The following is a 7,558-nucleotide window of genomic DNA, read 5'->3' as shown; positions in this document are numbered from 1 at the left end:
TACCTGGTCTTGCAATGCTGAGATGGCAGTCTCGTTTGTCTGTGACCGCGTGGAGGTTCGGTCCAGCTGGTCCTCAATGGCGGTGGTTCTGCGCGTGAGATCATTTAGGCTGTCAGTAATGGGTGTCAGGTGCCTGGAGAACTCCGCTGCCATGTTAAGTTTAATCTCCTGCAGCAGGTGCCGTAAGTCTTCTCTGGTGAGAGGTGTCGTGGCAGCTTTGCGGCTGGTATCGCTTGCCGCCGAGTCAGAGTCTTCATCGCGGCCATCTTCCCCACGTGTGGAACTCTCCTCCCTGCGGGTGCGGAAGATTGGCGCTACCTCCGCTCCGTGTTTAGTTTTTCGTCCTCCTCCCATATCAGGTCGGTCGGGTGCCGTGGTGGGGGTATTTTGGACCGGGTGTGCCGTTCGTTTGTCGGGTATACTTGCTGTTAGAAGCTGTTATAATGCCTGCCTTTACGGAGCTCTAATAGAAAGCAGCCATCCGCACCGGAAGTCAGGCGCCGCCCCATTTTATTATTTATATAGCGCCAACAAATTCTGTAGCGCTGTACAATGGGTGGACTAACAGACACATAATTGAGATCAGACAACTGGACGTACAGGAACAGAGGGGGTTGAGGGCCCTGCTCGATGAGCTTACATGGACTTGTCTTTACCCGTGTGTCTCATTTCCTCAATTCAAACTCTCTCCTTGACCCCCTTCAATCTGGCTTCCGCCCTCTCCACTCTACAGAGACTGCCCTTATCAAAGTTACTAACGACTTAATCGCAGTTAAATCCAAAGGCCACTACTCCATACTAATTCCTCTTGACCTCTCAGCGGCCTTTGACACCGTTGATCATGCTCTCCTTCTTCAAACTCTTCAATCACTTGGTCTCTGTGACTCTGTCCTCTCATGGTTTTCCTCTTATCTCTCCCAACGCTCATTCAGTGTCTCCTTTTCTAATGATACCTCCTCCCCTTGCCCTGTCTCAGTTGGAGTTCCCCAAGGCTCCGTCCTTGGTCCCCTTCTATTTTCTCTTTATACTGCCTCTCTTGGCAAACTTATTACCTCTTTTGGATTTCACTACCACCTGTACGCTGATGACACCCAGCTATATCTCTCCTCCCCGGACCTCTCCCCTGCCGTCCTGCAACGTGTCACTGCTTGCCTTTCTTCCATCTCTGACTGGATGTCCTCCCGCTTTCTGAAACTCAATCTCTCAAAAACTGAGCTCCTTGTCTTTCCTCCTCCTAATACTGATCCTCACCTTTCGCTCTCCCTCCAAGTTTGTGGTACCAACATTAGTCCATCCTTGCAAGCGCGCTGTCTTGGCATCATACTTGACTCTGGTCTCACCTTTGAGCCTCACATCCAGCATGTTGCCAAATCCTGTAGATTCCATCTTAAAAACATAGCCCGCATCCGCCCCTTTCTTGCACCAGATACTACCAAGGAGCTTGTCCATGCTCTAGTAATTTCCCGCATGAATTATTGTAACCCTCTCCTGATTGGTCTTCCCAATAGCCGTACTGCACCCTTACAGTCCGTAATGAATGCTGCTGCTAGATTGATTTTCCTCTCTAGTCGTTTCTCTCACACCTCACCCCTCTGCCAGTCCTTACATTGGCTTCCTGTATGCTATAGGAGTCAATTCAAGGTACTAACTCACACCTATAAAGCACTGAACAACTCTAGCCCCTCTTATATCTCCTCACAGATCCATAGGTATGTCCCTTCTCGGTCTCTCCGTTCTGCCCGTGACCACCTCCTGTCCGTTGTCCGCACTCGTACGGCCAACTCGCGCTTGCAGGACTTCTCGCGGGCGGCTCCCTTCCTATGGAATAGCCTGCCCACCGCCATCAGACTCTCCCCTAGTCTTGCATCTTTTAAGAAGTGCCTTAAAACCCATCTCTTTAGGAAAGCTTATGGCCTCCAAGACTAACCCTTACCTCACATACCTGTCTCTTGCCCTCTCCTAAAGGGCAGCCCACCTTATTTGATTGTAAATTCCTGTCCTAATGTGTTTTACACCCCACCTCCTATAGAATGTAAGCTCGTTTGAGCAGGGTCCTCTTCAACCTATTGTTCCTGTAAGTTTATTTGTAATTGTCCTATTTATAGTTAAATCCCCCTCTCATAATATTGTAAAGCGCTACGGAATCTGTTGGCGCTATATAAATGGCAATAATAAATAAATAAAAATAGAGGGAGTGGGGTATAGTGACACAAAGGGTTAAAGTAGGGGAATTGAATATTCAAATACATATTAAGGTGTGGCTGTCTAATGGGTTAAAAAGAACAGATGGCGTTTGCTATTCTGTACCATGAGTAATCTGAAATGTGCTGTATAGGGAGATTGGGGGTAGGGTCCTTATATGGGGAGTTTCCTTCTGTGGCCAGAGTCTAAATTAAAAGTTATGACGTAATTTTGCCTATAAAGGACTGATGACAATAGACTACGCTGCTCTTCCTCCTATGATCCGATCTCCTCTCCTGATGTGTTCCTGACTTGTTGATATTAAGACGACTACTCACTTTCTGTAAAGTCGTTATGAAATACTATCTGTTAAGTATATCATTGTTTGCTTTTGAAGTAGAATAAGTGCATATTTTTTATGAAGAACATCAGATTGTGTATTAGTACTTTTCATTAATATAGACGTATATTAATGTAGCGAGCCTTTGACCCAAGAAGAAATATCTATATATAAAAGACTTATTCAACCGAGGAAACACAGACCAGTTATTACATTGACGAGCCAGTCAGACTTTTTTCTGGTCTTTCACACTTCCATTAAGGGGGGGGGGGGGGAGGGGAGGAGTGCAGAGGAAGAGAGAGAGAGAGGACCGATCAAATTACTCTTTGTGAAAGCAGCGTGAATTGAAGTGTGGGCAACCAGAAACAGAAAAGAACCATGTGTGTTTATAAGAAGAGAAAGATTTTTCAAATCACAAAGACTGTTCCAAGATTATTTTCGACAACAGACAAAAGCACATGTTATAAAGAAAGCAGCACAAGATACAACGTGAATTCTGCAAGCAAGCATGTGGCAGAGAGTTTCGAGATCCAAGCCCAGAACTGCGCAGCTGTGTGGATGAAGCAACAATATAGATAGAAATAACTGATCTGGTAAAGCGTGACAGATCTATGTAACAATAAATTAGGAAAACATTCCTTCAGACAACTGGACATCGGCTGTTGGAAAGGAACGTTTCATCTGATCTGCAAACTGTGATGGAAGCTGCTACAGAGTTAATTTGATACAGAAGAGTAACAGACTTAAAAATAAAACATTGACACTAACATACATATCAATTCCTAAATATTAACGTTAAAGAAAACAGACAATTAAAAGTTATGATCAGTTATTGATACCAAGAGAGAGATGAAAGCATAGTATAATGAAGAGAACTATTATATTATGACCGATACATAGGATGAGAAGTATCAGTGGTAGATAAAATAAGGATCATGTATACTTAATACCATAAAGATTGAGTTCAATAGTATTTCATAGATTCACAAGAATGAGTAATTTGTTTATATCAAGGTGAAGTAAAACAAACAATGGTAAATAAAAGAAGAAAACTAAGGAAAAATAATTTATATTGATTAATATATCCAAAGTATTTTTAATGTATATAATTACTTAAAGGATCACTATAGTGTCAGGAAAACCCTTCAGCAGCTTACCTTAATCCAGCGCCAGAGTGAAGCAGAATGCGCATGCGTGGCAAAAACCACGCGCACATTCTAACAGTCCATAGAAAAGCCTTTCTCAATGCTTTCCAATGGACGTTCTGCACGCTGGATGCAAATTTAGGAAGACAGCCACTAGAGGTTGGATTAACCCTGCTATGTAAACATACAAGTTTCTCTGAAACTGCTATGTTTACATGTGAAGGATTAAAACCTGAGGGACCTGGCACCAAGACCACTTCATTGAGCTGAAGTGGTCTGGGTGACTATAATGTCCCTTTAATAAGAGTTCAGAGATCAAAGAGGAGTTGAATTGAAGTTTAGTTAACATTACAGTACACAATTATATTTGACCTAAGTCTATAAAGGTATGGACTGGGGAGAATAGGTTTCTTGATATGACGGTATCCAATGAATAAGTTTGATGATTACCATGAGTTTGTAAGACACGGACTAGGAATTAGTTTCTGGGCAATATGACCAAATGTTAATTTTATTTTAGTTTAGTCAGTTGAAGTGTACTAAGGAATACAGATTGGTCAGAACAAATATTTAAGTAACATTAGGACAATCCTACTTTTATGTTAAGATGTATTACATTAATAAGTCATCACAATTAAGGTGAATAAGTATAGATAAATGCTAATGAAGAGAGTGATGATAATGCATTTAAATTATTCTTTCCAAGTTCTTTTAAAGTAAACCATGTTTCTATTGAATGAAAAGCTTATTAATACAAGGTGGAATTTTAGTGAAAGATTTCTGGGTGCAGAATTCCTAGAACAATAAGTATTGTCAACACCAATACTAGAATTATTATAGAACTTCATGGTTGATAACACATCCTTTGAATGTTTGAAAGAATATTATGAGACTTATAAGTACGGTTGATATATTTCAGGTAGTGAGTGCCTACTGAATATACAAATAAAATACTATGATTGTAAAGTACTGATACAATCGTAACTAGGTGGTATTAATGGTATAGGAATGTAATTAATCAATACAAATGACCTAAAGATTTTTAAGTTCACTAGAAACCATATGATTCATGGAAATATAAGTGGACGGATAATATAGTAACACATGTATTAGTACTTCAGTAATATCAGTTCTTGACAATGAAAATACTTTGTTATATGTGTCTGTATTAGGAATATGATAGCGATGTAGGAATGGACAGGTTAGTGACACTGTGTTATGGTTTTAAGACAAACCATAAACAGAGGGAATGTAGAATATTGCATATTCTATGTTTCTATTGATTATTTATGGATGTCTGGATTGACATAAATAACAGATGGTATCAATAAGTCACAAGGTTTTCTGGTATGGGAACTCTGGAATGTGGATTGGGGGTCTTGTCCTTATATGGATAGAGTTATACTCTGACGTCAGTATGGGCACATCTATATAGTAACTGAACAAAGGGACACAAGGTCGCTCTCAGACAGCTATGCAACGATGTCTCTCTCGCTTCGGGAGACCAGCAATTAGCATCTGCAGTTGAACATCCATGATCACGTAACATCCTTTGTTTAATTATGTATCAGTAACTAAGAATAAACCTGAGGAAACCGTAAGTCAGATTGCGTATTCGTACTTTTCATTAAATATAGACTTATATTAATGTTGCGAGCCTTTAACCCAAGAATGAATGAATGAATATATATATATATATATATATATATATACACACACACACACACACACACACAAAAGACGTATATATCAACTAGACAAAAGACCCAGAAGAAACTAAAATTATTACACTGCTATAACCACCAATACTGCAATATGCTTCTCAGTGGTCTTATGTGTTTCCCAACTTGCCCTGTTACAGTTTATAATGAATGCAGCAGCAAAGCTCATTTCCTGTCTGCCTGCACCTTCCACACCTCAACCCTCTGTCAGTCTTTACATTCCCATAAGATATAGGGCTTAATTTAAAACTCTTGTACTTACCTACAAATCTGTACATTACGCTTCGCCTATCTATCCTCACTAATAGACAAGTATGTCTCGTCTAGGCCCCTACTCTCTGCTTGTACTCCCACCACTGATGCTCACCTTCAAGACTTCTCTATGGTTGCACCATTAGACACCCAGTCTCCATTCATTCAAAGGATCATTAAAAACTCACTTATTCAGGAAAGCATATCAATTAAACTATTAAAAACGAACCCTTCACTCGTCTAGCAACCTACTTTTCTCAGACATGAAATACATACTTCCTTTACCTCTGGTACCAAACCCTCTAGAATGTCAGCTTGTTTGAGCAGGGCTTTCAACAACTTCTGTTCCTGCGTGTCCAGCTCATCTTGTTGCAAATAAATGTGTTGGCGCTTTATAAATAATCATTAGTTCACAATCTAATATACTTGGGAACCATGCTCACTGATGCCTGAGATCACAGCAGGGACGTCCGCTCCTGGTATTGAAGAGCCAATAGCCTCAAGAGTACCCTTCGGAAAATTATGGCAGCACCCGTCAGGTAAGTAGAACGCAGCTTTCCCTGCGCACACCCTGGCTTCATAATCCCCCAGCAATGATATTACCAGCCTGCAAACATCCCCAAATGTTGACTGTGACTCTAAACAAGCTACCGGTTGGTTTGTTTATAGAGGAACTCAGTTGAAGCAGAACGGCAACCCCCTGCAAACACAACCTGCCTGAGAGTAATACGGAAACCAGGAAGAGCTACGATCTCCCAGTAGAAGAATTTTAGGACCTGTTTTCTGGCTGCATTGTTCTCTGGTACTGGTGACCTTTAAAGAGTTACTCCAATTACCATTTGCGCTTTTTTGTGGTTATGGTGGTAGGAGTCTAGAGACACAGTGTTCCATCATGCTACACTGCACATCCAGAGTTAATTTTGTGTGCTGTGGGCTAGTTACACCACCAGCACAAGTCACATTGACCGCACAGAACTCCAGGCTGCTTAATGTTAGTTCTGTGCATATTTTACATCTGCCATCAGTACTCTGTACTGTGCTTGTCCCCTGTAGCTCTCTGTATCCTCTCAGCTAATATTTTCTTTACACATCTGCCCTTCTTCAATTCCTCCCTATCCCCTACCGTCACTGATAGGGAAAGAATGGAGGAAGAGCGAGGACAGGTAAAGGGGCATTTGACTGGACCTCCACTCTGCTCCTGTGATGTCAGACAAGGGGCGTGCTCTTCAGCATCAGACGTTTAAGATAAGTAAAACTTCTTGCTTAATGCTTTGAGCATTTCTTTTGGAGTGGGGACCTAAAGAATAATGCCAATAGGGCATTATTCTAATAAAAAATAAATAAATAAATAAATAAAAGGGTTGGAGAATCCTTTTAACAAAAGAGCAGGGTTGCAAGCCAAAAGCATCACAAAGGGTGTTTTTTTTAAACCAGCCAGCAGGCAAACCCCCTGCAATCGGGTGTAATCCAACTCGACTCTAGTTTGAGTTCCAAACATGTCCATCAGTGTGCCACCAAACAAGCTGCACCTACTGGGAGAAAAGTAATCCAGGCTTGGAATATATGTGCTCAGCATGCATTCCACAGTTTCATAGAACCAAATGGAATTCCCTTCCAGATAACTCAAATGACAGAGCTCCCCTGTGACACACAGGAACAAAAATATCCTGGTAAGCCTATTCTGCTGAGGACTGAGAACTGGGGCTTCTTTATTGTGTGGGAATTTTAGACCTAAGGGGAGGAGTCTAATCTTTTAATTACATTTTCTGGTGGACTGCCTGTCCAAATGATCGTGGATTTAACAATGGCATGGGTAGGCAACCTTTGGCACTCTACATGTTTTGGACGTGCACCCATAATGCTTGCAAAGTATCAATGGAGGTGTAGTTCAAAACATCTGGAGCACTGAACATTGCCTA

Source organism: Pelobates fuscus, chromosome 1 (assembly GCF_036172605.1).
Source record: "Pelobates fuscus isolate aPelFus1 chromosome 1, aPelFus1.pri, whole genome shotgun sequence".
Taxonomy (NCBI): Eukaryota; Metazoa; Chordata; class Amphibia; order Anura; family Pelobatidae; genus Pelobates; species Pelobates fuscus.
This window is presented reverse-complemented; position numbering follows the sequence as displayed.